Here is a 15,973-nt window from a genome sequence, read left to right as displayed (position 1 = left end):
GGAGTGACAAAGTTAAGGCTCTCTTAGATATGAGCTCTCAAGAAAATAATGAAATTGATACCAGTTCCATAATAACTTTCATAAACATCTTGTGTGCACATTTGGCAGACAGGTTTCCAGAGAATGAAGTCCAGGAGTCGTCCGCTTTTGATTGGGCAGCAATAGTTAAGTGTGACTTCAATTTTGGAATTCATCAGGTCAAATCCCTATGTTCAAAATACAAAGACTTTCTTGCTGAAGAGATTGTTATAGTCAGTCAGTACAATGACTTCAAGTTTGCAGTAGCCGAAAGAATCAGAAGCCAATTGGTTTTAAGTTTCCCGGATATGGTGACATTTGCTCACCAGAATGAACAGTTTCAGGATCTTGCAAAGTTGATGGATATTGGAGGAACATTCCTAGCATCAAGTGCAGACTGTGAGTATGGCTTTAGCTTAATGAACACTCTAAAAAACAAACTATGGAATCATTTACAAGTACTGTAGATCATTTGGATATGCTGATGTGTATTAAGAGTTACCAGCTGGATGGAGGACTGATAGATCTGGACAGAGTTTATATTGAATGGGCAAATGAAAAAGATTGCAGGGAAAAACAGTAAGGTTAGTTTAGCAGTCTTTGACATTTCGACCAATAAGGAAATTAAAATGCATTTGTAATTACATCTTATTCTTTGCTGATAATCATTTATTGATATTTTTTAGGAAAATTTTAAATTTAAAACAAACTATTGTTTTTCTTTTTTTACTTATGATGTCTCTATCTGAAAACCCATATAAATTGACAAATTGCAAATTAAAACTTTTTAAATGTATAAGCATTTTACTCGCTTGGGCGCATTTGCCTCATGGCGTACAAATTTGAACTCTGCTTCAAAAATTTGCACAGAAGAAATTTTTTGCGCACATGGCCTGTCAAAAGTTAGAGGGAACATTAGTGGGGAGGGCTCTGAGTGACTACAGATTCTTCCCCAGGTGTCTGGCTGGTGAGTCTTGCTCACATGCTCAGGGTCTAACTGATCACCATATTTGGCGTCGGGAAGGAATTTTCCCCCAGGTCAGATCGGCAGTTTTTTTCCGACTTCCTCTGCAGCATGGGGCATGGGTCACTTGCAGGTTTAAACTAATGTAAATGGTGAATTCTCTTTAACTTAAAGTCTTTAAATCATTTGAGGACTTCAGTAATTCAGTCAGAGGTTATGCATCTATTACTGGAGTGAGTGGGTGAAGTTTTGTGGCCTGCAATGTGCAGGAATTCAGACTAGATGATCATGGTGGTCCCGTCTGACCTAAAAGTCTATGAGGAGCCAGAGCATGGATTAGGACCCCGTTGTGCTAGCCCAGGGATCGGCAACGTTTGGCACGCGGAACACCAGGGTAAGCCCCCTGGCGGGCTGGGCCGGTTTGTTTACCTGTCGCGTCCACAGGTTCGGTTGATCGCAGCTCCCACTGGCTGCAGTTTGCCTCTCCAGGTCAATGGGGGCTGCGGGAAGCGGCGGCCACCACATCCCTCGGCCTGCACCACTTCCCGCAGCCCCCATTGGCCTGGAGTGGCAAACTGTGGCCAGTGGGAGCTGCGATCGGCCGAACCTGCGGACGCGGCAGGTAAACAAACCGGTCCAGCCCGCCAGGGGACTTACCCTGGTGGGCTGCTTGCCAAACATTGCCGATCCCTAGACTAGCCACTGTATGAACACAGAACAAAAAGCCTCTGTCCCCAAGAAACTTACAATCTAAATATAAGAAAAGAGACAACAGATAGATACGGGCAGATAAGGGAATACAAGGAAACAATGCTAGTGATAGGCAGTAGTCACAGCACTCCAGGAGCCGAACAGTTGTCAATTTTTTTGTCAAGTAAACAATGGATCACGGCAAAGAAGAATTATGAGGAGGGGTTTGAGAGTGGATAATGAGGTAGCTTTGCACAAGGGGCAGCAAATACTGAACTAATACTGCACTTGATCTTACGTCCTAACTGTAAAGTGCTGCGCCTGCTTTGAGAAAGTAATGAGCTTCCTCTCTTGCAATGAGAAGCAGTGTCAGATTGAAAATGAAAACTAAGGAAGCCTAATTGTGATTTATTATGTGCCATCAGTGTGCTTGGCCCTGTACAAAACACAGAGGAAGAAAATCCCTGCTTCAAGGAGCTTGCAGTTTATATTGAAAAGATGATGCAGTTTATATGGGATGATTGGGGGCTCAATCCTGCAAAGTGCAGGAGGTGAGGATGCTCAGCACCTCCAAGATCAATCCTTAGATGACAGCTGGATCACAGACCATTTCAGGGAACTGTTCTTTTAAATAGTCACTTCTTTCTTTGGGGGATTAACGGTGAAAGGTTTTGTAAGTGACTTGTTCTGAAGAGAGGGTAAGTAAAGAGATTAGAAAGTAAGATGTCATGTTAGTCTCTTTTCTTTCTTTCTAAATTTTTTTCTTTCTATCAAGACAGGAACAAGCAGGTACTAACAGGACAGACAAATAAACAATGGATTCCCTCCTCATGCTTTGATATCCTTGAGAGTAGGTAATGTTTCTGCACGTTTATATGGCCAGAAGCCGTGCTACCTTGGGTTGTCCATTCATAGGGGAAGCAGAGACAATCCTGGACAGTAATTTGGGTAACCTGAGTGGAAAATTCAGGGGCTGAAGGAAGGGGTGCTGATGATTCAGTACTGTACTGTGTTTACTGCATTTCTCAGTCACTACAGAAGCAATGAGAGAGCATAATGTTAGGGCTCTGCGTTGCTGGCAGTGCACGGTGGCAGAGCCATCCCTACGGGGATACGGGGCGTGCTGTGGAAGTGACGAATCTGTCACTTCCGGGACCGACTGCGCCCGGCACGGTCTACATGGCCAAAGCGCAGGGCCTGGAGTGGTCGACCCGATTCGCCATACCCAAGGGACAGCTCTGTGCGGTGGTGCCATCCTTTGGACAAGATGTAAAACCACTATTCTGACCACTTGTGGTCCTTAAAATCCCATAACACTTTTCATTAGAGTTGGGGAAAGTTGTACTGAACAAATTCCATGTTGGGTAATTCCATTCTTTCATACATTTGCCCTGAAGTTTAAATTGGATACAGGATGCTTCACTTCCTGTCCTAAACTATAGTGTACTGTTGCTTTGTGCTGTCAGACAGCTGCTACATTTCACTTAGTGAGACAGACAGTAGAGTCCAGTCACGTAATGTACCACATGCCCCGACAATGGCCATGTCTCTGAGCAATGCAAAGGAGAGAAAACAAATGGTCTTTCTTAAGTGGCGGATAGGCCTTGAATTGGCACAGTGGTGAATTCCTGCCTTGATACAGAAGTTCCAAACATGGGGTAACAAGAAGGAAGCCACAAAGACGACAGTAGACTCAGGATACAAACGATTGTTTAGCAGGAGGTTAGATAGGAGTGCCGGCAGTGGAGTGGAACTAAAGGAAATTAGATCAGATCTGTAGGCAAGGTGGAGTTGTACAGAGTCTTGAGAGGAAGGATGAGAACTTTGAACTAGCTGTAGTATTTGAGAGGAGACCAGTGGAGGAATCCATCCAAGAAAAGGACATGGTCAGAACAGTAAGAGCAGAATAATGGTCTGATTTTTCTCTCACTTACACCTGTCTTCAATGGAGTTACTCCTGATTTATTGTGGTGTGAGATCAGAATCAGGCCCAATGATTTTAGCAGCAGCATTGTGTATGAATATGATCTAACTACGTGTGTGAAAATTGTTTTTAATCAAAAGTAAAAGTGAGGAATTATTTCTTGTAAGAGAGTCATGGAGGATAAGCCTAAGGATATGTCTCCACAGCAGTGGAGAGGTGTAATGTCCTGTGTAAGTAGACATACATGTGCTAGTTCTGCTCAGGCTAGCATGCTAAAAACAGCATTGTGGCTGTGGTGGCCAGGTACCCATGGAAGCAGGGGGTGGTGGTGGGGTTATACTTGGGCAGCTAGCCTGAGCTGCCACCTATGCTGCTGCTGCGGCCACTCTGTTATTTTTAGCTGTGACATACCCTAAGAGCTGCATCATAGAACTGACAACTTTGGGGATTGGTGGGGGATGGGGGGCACTAAGGTGGCCTTTGTGCCTTCCTGAGCCTGCACTGTTTCAGGGTATGGAGAGGCTCCTGATGTAACTTAGACAGCCCTGAGGGCCTATCTAAGTTACAGCAGTTTCTTTGGACTGCCCCATTGGCTACCACACTGCCTGGAATCTCTGCAGCGCTGTGTGCTCTTGACCTACCCCGACACAATCTTTCTGCTCCTAATCCCACCCCATCTCATGTTCCTACACCAGGACTCACGGTGGAGTCCTTGGAAGACAGCCTTATGGCTGTCCCTGCAGTGCATGTATTGGGGGAATCCTCCCTTGGCTGGATACAGACAAGGCTTTTAGGGTCCCTTTATGCGGCTCTGGAGCTTTTACCCAGTGTAAAAGGACTGGAGCAGGGTGGGGAATCTCATCCATCGTTTATAAAAATTCTTAACATTGTGTGAGACATTGGATGACTCAGGAGATGGATAATTGGGATATGGAGCCTTTCACCTCTTGAACCTGGATGTAATGGGGTGCTGTCCATTTAAGGTAGTGTGAGAGGCCAGTTACCCCATCCCAAGTGTCTGGTATGACCGAAGCAGTCATTGGGAGGAAGGAAGATGGTTCCAGGGAGCAGTTAGTGTTGAAGGAAGGTCTAGGGCCTCCCAGACCATTGTTCCTTTAAGGGCCTAGGACCAAGAGCCTGGTAGAGTGGGCAGGGTAAGGCTCCCTTCTCTCCCTGCAAGCATAGACAGGTGGTTACTGGGCCAGCCTGGGAAGAACTAAGATCCTGATTAGAGGCCTGGGCAGGTGAATCAAAAAGAGGCTCCAAGCACAGGCAGGGAGAGTTGCTGAGCCTGAGGCAGCTGTTTAAGGGGAAGGAATTCAGGCAGGGCTGGGCAATGCAACATAGACCCTAAGAAGGAGGGCTGGGAAACCCCTGAACTTAAGGGGAGGTCTGTGGGCCAGGGAGGCCAGAACTTAAAACTGCAGTTCCAGGAAGGAGGATTGTGAAACTCTTAATTTAAGGGGGCTGAGTCTGCAAGGCAGGGAGGCTGGGACTTAAAGCCACAGTCCCAAGAAGGATTGGGAAACCCTAAACCTGAGGGGTGAGCAAAAAGAGGACTGAATGGTATTGAATAAATTAGACCAGGAAAAGGGGACTATTGTTTCAAACACCTTGGCTGTGACTAGATTATTCTGGGGAAAGTCAGGGGGAAACTGAGGCAATGTGCCTTCAAGGCAATTCCAGGCCATGAGGGGATGATGTAGGATGCCACCTGTCTATGCTGCAGAAGTTCAAATCTGGAAGGATGGTATATGGCTACAATATTACCAACTAGTGGCCCAAATTAAGAGAGCACCTAGTCTCAGTCCAGTTCTGAGGGGGTAACTGTCACTGAACACCAGCACAATTATCATGAACTGTCACCCTTGCTGGCAGTCAGAGCAAAGAGACCAAGAATGGAATAGGCCTGGAAAAGCTTTTGGCCCACAGTGGTAGAGAGACGTTTGGATGGCTACTAACTCATGCTCTACCTGTCCTATGGAAAATAGAGAACTGTGCAGTCCCAGGGTGAAATCCTGGCCTTGCTGAAGTCAATGGCAAAACTCCCATTGACTTCAGTGGAGCCAGGATGTCACTCAAGTCAGTTTCCTGGCACCTCTCATGAGCGATAAATACACACCCACACACAGCACCCAACATGGTTTTGTTGTTGTTTGTCCTCTCCTTTCTTTATTTTATGCTGTCCTCACTACTGAACATATCTTTCACATCTGCTTATGACCCGCTACAGTCCTGATTTGTTTCATGTTAGTGTCAGTGGGGTCTCTCTTGTGTAAAACTGTTTTCTCACTAAAGGCGCAATCCTGCTCTGTCTGTGGCAGGACTGGGCCCTAATGCACCATTTATATATCTCTCTACCTGTCATGGGTTATACGAGTTGTATGTACATTTAATATATAATTCAAACTATTAATTTTAAAGAGAGTGTTTAAAAGTACTTTATAAATTGCTTTAGGAATATTTCTGTGGAGGGCAAGGCAATTTAATAGTTTTAACTTCTAAAGGTGTCTGGTTTTCTTTCCAGATTGTAGAAGATCCAAAGGACAAGTGCAGGCTGAAATGCTGGCATGAGAGCTTAGAATTCAATTAAAAATACTATGCCTTTCAGGAACAAGATAGTCATATACAGAATTATAGCTAGCTTCTCTGACTGACAACCTTGCAAACCTTCTTCTCATATTGTGTGGATTGTACTTACTGTGAATTGCTCAGCTGTTATTATAAATGAAGAAAACAGAAACAGTGAACTGAAGAAACAGATTGACAGAGCCAGAAGGGTACCCAGAAGTCACCTACTACAGGACAGGCCCAACAAAGAAAGTAACAGAACGCCACTAGCCGTCACCTACAGCCCTAAACTAAAACCTCTCCAGTGCATCAAGGATCTACAAACTATCCTAAAGGACGATCCCTCACTCTCACAGACCTTGGGAGACAGGTCAGTCCTCGGTTACAGACAGTCCCCCAACCTGAAGCAAATACTCAGCAGCAACTACACACCACGCAACCAAAACACTAATCCAGGGACGAATCCCTGCAACAAACCCCATTGCCAACTCTGTCAGCATATCTATTCAAGGGACACCATCACAGAACCTAACCACATCAGTCACACCATCAGGGGCTCATTCACCTGCACATCAACCAATATGATTTTTGCCATCATGTGCCAGCAATGCCCCTCTGCTATGTACATTGGCCAAACTGGACAGTCTCTATGCAAAAGAATAAATGGACACAAATCAGACATCAAGAATTGTAACATTCAAAAACCAGTAGGAGAGCACTTCAGTCTCCCTGGATACTCAATAACAGACTTCAAAGTGTCAATTCTTCAACAAAAAAACTTCAGAAACAGACTTCAACGAGAAACTGCAGAACTGGAATTAAATTACAAACTGGACACCATCAAATTCGGCCTGAATCAAGACTGAATCAAGAGTGGATGGGTCACTACAAAAAGTAATTTTCCCCCTGCTGATGCTCAAACCTTCTTATCAACTGTTGGAAATGGCCGACGTCCACCTTGATTGCATTGGCCTCGTTAGCACTACAAAAGTAATTTTCCCTCTCTTGATATTCACCCCTTCTTGTCAACTGTTGAGAATAGGCCACTTCCACCTTAATTGAATTGGGCTCGTTAGCACTGACCTCCCCACTTGGTAAGGCAACTCCCATCTTTTCATGTGCTATATATTTATACCTGCTTACTGTATTTTTCACTCCATACATCTGATGAAGTGGGTTTTAGCACACGAAAGCTTATGCCCAAATAAATTTGTTAGTCTCTAAGGTGCCACAAGGACTCCTCGTTGTTATTGTTATGAAGGCACTATTGATAGCCACTGAGACCAACGACTGATTTATGGACATACTGGGAGAAACAAAAGCCATATAAAACAAAAAAAGCCATATAAAACAAAAGCCATATATCAGGTTGTCTTTATGACACTGAATCTCTCCACACAGACAGTATAAAGGATTAAACATCTGTTTTATAAAGTTTATTCTGTGGTTCCAGAACAATTGTGAGTGGCTTTGTATTCTTCACAATTCTTCATCTTGTTAGTACAACATTGTGGACCAAACCCTGATTTTTCTGGTTATATTCTATTGCATTGCATACTGCTTTCCCCTGCAACATCTAGTTGATATTTATCAATATTTCCAGCAATTTTAACCCAACTCTTATTATTTCTCTCTGTATCAGATTTTGAAGGACTAAGTAACTTTACTGAATTTTCAGTGCATCAGTCTTTGAGATGACTTATTATCAAGTTTCAAATTTATGTGGATTATTGTTTACAAAAAGGGTACAAAAGGAGCTTCTCCACAATTGAATATTGATACGTATGACCCATTGAGAGATCAATTCAAATATTTGCACATGTGCCTGGTACTTCAATTAACAATGTATTTTGTGGGCTTAAATATGTAAACTCCATTCTGATCTCATTTATGCTGGTGTAAAAGAACTCCATGGAGTTACACTGGTATAAAGAGATCAGAATTAGCCATAAAAAAAGCAGTTTTGGTCAGTGTCTAACAACATCTGCTGCTTAATATAGAACAAGAAAAACCTTAAATGACTGGTGAATATAAAAACTGGAAAATAGAGGAAATGAAGTGTTTACGAAGACAGTAAAGATGATCTGGGGTAGAGATAACTATTTATTTGAAGGGCTTTTTTGCTTTGCTCACACTGTTTCTTATTTATGTGCTGCGTATACTCACTATATGATTTTCAAATACCAATAGCTTTGCTAAGTGTCATTTCTATTGTAATTTTTATGTACCTATCATAGTCACTAGACACACTTACAGAATTGAAAGGACACTGTGAGGGCAATTTTGCCCACAAATGTAGATTTTATAGAATGAAGTTTTTATGAAACCTAAGACCATTACAGAAAAATGTCTGCACAAAATCTAAAACAATCCCAGTGGCAAGTTTTTAAGAGAAAACAAATAAATAAACATTCTCCTTCAGGCCTGCAACCCAAACACTTGCAGCAATGTGCTAGGGCAGGAAAGTGAAAATTACTATAAACAGAGGTGGAACTAACTAGTTAGTATCATTGTCCAACAGGAGAGAAATGCAAAAAGTAAGTGGCATGAACAATGACAAGTAAATAAGGGATGAGATTTTTCGAAGACTCTTAAGTGATTCGGATGCTTGAGCATCCAAATACCTTAGGTGTCTTTGAAAATCCTGGTTTAGATGTACAAATTCTTTCCAATTGGAAAACATTAGGTGTCATTTCTCCACCATCTAAGGACTCCCCTGAACCAAGGAATCCTCAGCTAGCTGAATCAATCAGCTTTACGGTCTGTTTGCACTGCCAAAGTGGTGAAAAGGGTCATAGAAGGGGTCAGTATCTGGATGAACCCTGAGGCATATTATTATAAATTCCTTTATAACTGTCCCCTGTAAAAGTGGGGAATCACCTCTTTTCTTCCATGGGTAACTGGAAAAGATCAGTCTAGCAATGCAACACAACAGCTCCTGAGAAACTGGTTCGCAGCACTGAAAACAAAACTGAAAGCTAACAAGTCACAGGCTGGCAGGAAGTGATTTCATCCAAAGGCTCTGAAATTTCTGCCTTCTATGGTATTAAGAAAAATACAGAGAGAGAGGTCCAAGAGCAATTAGAGAGGGAGGCTGAGAGGATATGACTCACCTTCAAGTCTTTGTTGAAATCTCTATTTTCCTACCATTCCAGGCTTCAGGGAAAGTTAGATTCTAGAAAAGGCCTACCAACGGTAGGGGAAAAAATGGGTTTGGGACATTTTCATTCTTTGTGATACACAAAGAAGGCCTGAAAGGGGTTTATAAAGGAATTGTGATTTTGGTTGTTTTGTTCCTAAAGAAATGTCAGAAATTTCAAGTCTTTTCTTACTACTTTTTGCTAGAGGACTCCTTGGAGGATAAGAGAAATGAGGTGGGAGCTTTCTCAGTGATCAGTGGAAACTGTTTGTATCTTTAAAAAAAGGGAGAGCTTGTCTCCTAAGTATTTGTCAAGAATTTGAGATACATCAGTGTGTACAAAAACAAACATGTAAATCATAGGGTGAGGCGGTGTTCTTTTTACTCACACTGAGGGTATGTCTACACTACGAAATTAGGTCGAATTTATAGAAGTCGGTTTTTTAGAAATCGGTTTTATATATTCGAGTTTGTGTGTCCCCACAGAAAATGCTCTAAGTGCATTAAGTGCATTAACTCGGCGGAGTGTTTCCACAGTACCGAGGCTAGAGTCGACTTCCGGAGTGTTGCACTGTGGGTAGCTATCCCACAGTTCCCGCAGTCTCCGCTGCCCATTGGAATTCTGGGTTGAGATTCCAATGCCTGATGGGGCTAAAACATTGTTCCGGGTGGTTCTGGGTACATATCATCAGGCCCCTGTTCCCTCCCTCCCTCCGTGAAAGCAAGGGCAGACAATTGTTTCGCGCCTTTTTTCCTGAGTTACCTGTGCAGACGCCATACCATGGCAAGCATGGAGCCCGCTCAGGTAACCGTCACCGTATGTCTCTTGGGTGCTGGCAGACAAGGTACTGCATTGCTACACAGCAGCATCAACCCATTGCCTTGTGGCAGCAGACGGTACAATACGACTGGTAGCCATCATTGTCATGTCCAAGGTGCTCCTGGCCACATTGGCCAGGAGCACCGGGGCAGACATGGGTGCAGGGACTAAATTTAGAGTGACTTGACCAGGTCATTCTCTTTAGTCCTGCAGTCAGTCCTATTGAACCATCTTATGGTGAGCAGGCAGGCGATACGGATTGCTAGCAGTCCTACTTTACCATCTTCTGCCGAGCAGCCATGAGAGGTAGATGGCTTGCAGTCCTTCTGCACCGTCTGCTGCCAGCCAAAGATGTAAAAGATAGATGGAGTGGATCAAAACAAGAAATAGACCAGATTTGTTTTGTACTCATTTTCTTCCCCTCCTCCCCCATCTAGGAGACTCATTCCTCTAGGTCACACTGCAGTCACTCACAGAGAAGGTGCAGCGAGGTAAATCTAGCCATGTATCAGTCAGAGGCCAGACCAACCTGCTTGTTCCAATAAGAACAATTACTTAGGTGCACCATTTCTTATTGGAATCCTCCGTGAAGTCCTCCCTGAAATACTCCTTGATGTAAAGCCACCCCCTTTGTTGATTTTAATTCCCTGTAAGCCAACCTGTAAGCCATGTCATCAGTCGCCCCTCCCATCAGGCAGACAATCGTTCCGCGCCTTTTTTCTGTGCGGACGCCATACCAAGGCAAGCATGGAGGCCACTCAGCTCACTTAGGTAATTAGGAGCACATTAAACACCACACGCATTATCCAGCAGTATATGCAGCACCAGAACCTGACAGAGCGATACCGGGCGAGGAGGCGACGTCAACACGGTCACGTGAGTGATCAGGACATGGACACAGATTTCTCTGAAAGCATGGGCCCTGCCAATGCATGCATCATGGTGCTAATAGGGCAGGTTCATGCTGTGGAACGCCGATTCTGGGCTCCGGAAACAAGCACAGACTGGTGGGACCGCATAGTGTTGCAGGTCTGGGACAATTCCTAGTAGCTGCGAAACTTTCACATGCGTACGGGCACTTTCATGGAACTTTGTGACTTGCTTTCCCCTGCCCTGAAGCGCATGAATACCAAGATGAGAGCAGCCCTCACAGTTGAGAAGCGAGTGGTGATAGCCCTGTGGAAGCTTGCAACGCCAGACAGCTACCGGTCAGTTGGGAATCAATTTGAAGTGGGCAAATCTACTGTGTTGCAAGTAGCCCATGCAATCAAAGATCTGCTGATATCAAGGGTAGTGACCCTGGGAAATGTGCAGGTCATAGTGGCTGGCTTTGCTGCAATGGGATTTCCTAACTGTGGTGGGGCGATAGACGGAACCCATATCCCTATCTTGGCACTGGAGCACCAAGCCGCCGAGTACATAAACCGCAAGGGGTACATTTCAATAGTGCTGCAAGCTCTGGTGGATCACAAGGGACGTTTCACCAACATCAGCGTGGGATGGCCGGGAAAGGTACATGATGCTCGCATCTTCAGGAACTCTGGTCTGTTTCAAAAGCTGCAGGAAGGGACTTTATTCCCAGACCAGAAAATAACTGTTGGGGATGTTGAAATGCCTATATGTATCCTTGGGGACCCAGTCTACCCCTTAATGCCATGTCTCATGAAGCCGTAGACAGGCAGCCTGGACAGTAGTCAGGAGCTGTTCAACTACAGGCTGAGCAAGTGCAGAATGGTGGTAGAATGTGCATTTGGACGTTTAAAGGCGCGCTGGTGCAGTTTACTGAATTGCTTAGACCTCAGCGAAACCAATATTCCCACTGTTATTACTGCTTGCTGTGTGCTCCACAATATCTGTGAGAGTAAGGGGGAGACGTTTATGGCAGGGTGGGAGGTTGAGGCAAATCGCCTGGCTGCTGGTTACGCGCAGCCAGACACCAGGGCAGTTAGAAGAGCACAGGAGGGCACGGTACACATCAGAGAAGCTTTGAAAACCAGTTTCATGACTGGCTAGGCTACGGTGTGAAAGTTCTGTTTGTTTCTCCTTGATGAAACCCCCCACCCCTTGGTTCACTCTACTTCCCTGTAAGCTAACCACCCTCTCCTCCTCCCTTCAATCACCGCTTGCAGAGGCAATAAAGTCATTGTTGCTTCACATTCATGCATTCTTTATTCATTCATCACACAAATAGGGGGATGACTACCAAGCTAGCCCAGGAGGGGTGGTGGAGGAGGGAAGGAAAATGCCACACAGCACTTTAAAAGTTTACAACTTTAAAATTTATTGAATGCCAGCCTTCTGTTTTTTGGGCAATCCTCTGTGGTGGAGTGGCTGGTTGGCCGGAGGCCCCCCCACCGCGTTCTTGGGCGTCTGGGTGTGGAGGCTATGGAACTTGGGGAGGAGGGCGGTTGGTTACACAGGGGCTGTAGTGGCAGTCTGTGCTCCAGCTGCCTTTGCTGCAGCTCAACCATACACTGGAGCATACTGGTTTGGTCCTCCAGCAGCCTCAGCATTGAATCCTGCCTCCTCTCATCACGCTGCCACCACATTTGAGCTTCAGCCCTCTCTTCAGCCCGCCACCTCTCCTCCCGGTCATTTTGTGCTTTCCTGCACTCTGACATTATTTGCCTCCACGCATTCGTCTATGCTCTGTCAGTGTGGGAGGACAGCATGAGCTCAGAGAACATTTCATCACGAGTGTGTTTTCTTTTCTTTCTCATCTTCACTAGCCTCTGGGAAGCAGAAGATCCTGTGATCATTGAAACACATGCAGCTGGTGAGAAAAAAAAAGGGACAGCAGTATTTAAAAAGACACATTTTATAAAACAGTGGCTACACTCTTTCGGTGTAAACCTTGCTGTTAACATTACATACATAGCACATGTGCTTTCGTTTCAAGGTCGCATTTTGCCTCCCCCCACCGCGTGGCTACCCCCTCGACCCTCACCCCTCCCCGTGGCTAACAGCGGGGAACATTTCTGTTCAGCCACAGGCAAACAGCCCAGCAGGAACGGGCACCTCTGAGTGTCCCCTGAAGAAAAGCACCCTATTTCAACCAGGTGACCATGAAGGATATCTCACTCTCCTGAGGATAACACAGAGAGATAAAGAATGGATGTTGTTTGAACGCCAGCAAACATACACTGCAATGCTTTGTTGTACAATGATTCCCGAGTACGTGTTACTGGCCTGGAGTGGTAAAGTGTCCTACCATGGAGGATGCAATAAGGCTGCCCTCCCCAGAAACCTTTTGCAAAGGCTTTGGGAGTACATCCAGGAGAGCCCCGAATGCCAGGGCAAATTAATCCTTTCACATACTTGCTTTTAAACCATGTATAGTATTTTAAAAGGTACACTCACTGGAGGTCCCTTCTCCACCTGCCAGGTCCAGGAGGCAGCCTTGGGTGGGTTCGGGGGGTACTGGCTTCAGGTCCAGGGTGAGAAACAGTTCCTGGCTGTCAGGAAAACTGGTTTCTATGCTTGCTTGCTGTGAACTATCTACAACCTCATCATCATCATCATCTTCTTCGTCCCCAAAACCTGCTTCCGTGTTGCCTCCATCTCCATTGAAGGAGTCAAACAACACGGCTGGGTAGTGGTGGCTGAACCCCATAAAATGGCATGCAGCTCATCATAGAAGTGGCATGTTTGGGGCTCTGACCCACAGCGGCCGTTCGCCTGTCTGGTTTTATGGTAGGCTTGCCTCAGCTCCTTAAGTTTCACGCGGCACTGCTTCGGGTCCCTGTTATGGCCTCTGTCCTTCATGCCCTGGGAGACTTTGACAAAAGTTTTGGCATTTCGAAAACTGGAACGGAGTTCTGATAGCACGGATTCCTCTCCCCATACAGCGATCAGATCCCGTACCTCCTGTTCAGTCCATGCTGAAGCTCTTTTGTGATTCTGGGATTCCATCATGGTCACCTCTGCTGATGCGCTCTGCATGGTCACCTCTGCTGATGAGCTCTGCATGGTCACCTGCAGCTTGCCACACTGGCCAAACAGGAAATGAGATTCAAACGTTCGCGGTTCTTTTCCTGTCTACCTGGCCAGTGCATCTGAGTTGAGAGTGATTTCCGGAGCGGTCACAATGGAGCACTCTGGGATAGCTCCCGGAGGCCAGTACCATCGAATTGTGTCCACAGTACCCCAAATTCGACCCTGCAAGGCCAATTTAAGCGCTAATCCACTTGTCAGGGGTGGAGTAAGGAAATCGATTTTAAGAGCCCTTTAAGTCAAAATAAAGGGCTTCATCGTGTGGACGGGTGCAGGTTTGCATCGATTTAACGCTGCTAAATTCATCCTAAAGTCCTAGTGTAGACCAGGGCTGAGTAATGCCTTACTGCACAAGGAGTCTTATCAACTTCAATGAGATTACTCATGCTGTTCGGTTCTGTTTGCTGTGAGCAAGAGGGTCACAATCTGCCTCAAGTAGTCCAAATAAAATTTCTTCCCCTTTGTATTTGCTCAAATTTCCATTGTCATTTGTGAGGTCATGATCCCACTTGTTCTCCAGTCGCCCACAGAGTCCAATAAAATAGGATAGACAAGAGCTGGCGTGTGTAATAGGATAAAAAAGCAGGAAAGAGACTTACAAACAAAAAACATTTGCAAGCCTTCTCTATGCATGCTAATGACTTAGTAAAGAGAGGTGTAAATTCAATTATTTTTAATTGCAAGCCACTTTCAAGCTGAACTGGAATACTCACCGTAAACCTGAATTGGGCAGAATCCATCTGCCTTGCTCTCATCTTCTAGTCAGGGTGGGGGGTGTCAGGGTCTTATGTGTGCATGAAATGCTTTAGGGAGAAGTCTGCATATAAAAGAGCCTCCCAGTTTGGATCATCACTCAGCAGACACAAGGAGTGTCTGGCTGACTCTCCTAGGACTAAATTCTGGTCCCTTGGGGGTCCGTTTAGCTCCTGGTGGAAAAAAAGTGCAGATGAAAAAGGGAACAGTGCTGCAGAAAATGTTTGCCAAAAATGGGCCCAGAAAAGTCATTCCCTCCCCCTTCTGCAGTTTACTTTTGCCTTGCTAGGCTTAGAGCTCCTCTTGTTTGTTTCATCTGCGTGAGGCTTCGCATGTCAGACCGTCTGACCATATCCACTGTTTCCTGCAGGACTGATTATCCTTCAGGAACACAAGCTTTACAGGCAAACTTCCCTGCCCTTGGGTAAAAATATGAACAGTACAACTGTTCTCTGTTCTAAACCGATCCCTTCGGGGTTTTGTGGAGATTCATTCATATTGCAAAGTGCTATATAAAGATGAAGTATTATTTATATCCCCTGAGTGTCATTCCTTGAGGTCCGTTGGAGGGTGTGGAACTGCTACACTTGTACAGTACTCAGGAATTATGCTGTCCCCCTAACTCCTAGACCAGTCCAACTCTCATTAAAGTCAGTGGAGAGACTCCCATTGTCTTCGATGGGAACAGGATGGTGCCTTTGTGGAGTAAAAGTTCACGGAGCATTCTCTCTGTTTTTCTTACAGTCCTGGATTTTGAAACCATGTCTCCAGACACGATCACATCCCCATGATGCTAGTGTGCAGTATTGCCCAAGAAGCTCACATGATAAGCCAGTGGCAGAGTTTCCTCTTGCTTGTTATAAATGAGAAGTTTGGAGGTGAAACTAAATCAACAATATTGAGTGTGGTGCCTTTGTGTAACTTATCTCTGGTTTGTAACCAGCTAACACATGCACTGGCTCACCCTTCACCTGCTCCTCCAAGACACAGTATAACGTTAACGTTAGGAGCAGGCGAATCCCCTATGAAGACTCTTAGGGTATGTCTCCACTGCCAACCCTCCCTCCCCCCGCAAAACATGGCAGCGAGTCTCTGAGCCTC

Source organism: Eretmochelys imbricata, chromosome 10, assembly GCF_965152235.1.
Source record: "Eretmochelys imbricata isolate rEreImb1 chromosome 10, rEreImb1.hap1, whole genome shotgun sequence".
NCBI lineage: Eukaryota > Metazoa > Chordata > Testudines > Cheloniidae > Eretmochelys > Eretmochelys imbricata.
The sequence above is the reverse complement of the archived record's forward strand: the minus strand, read 5'-3'. Positions refer to the sequence as shown.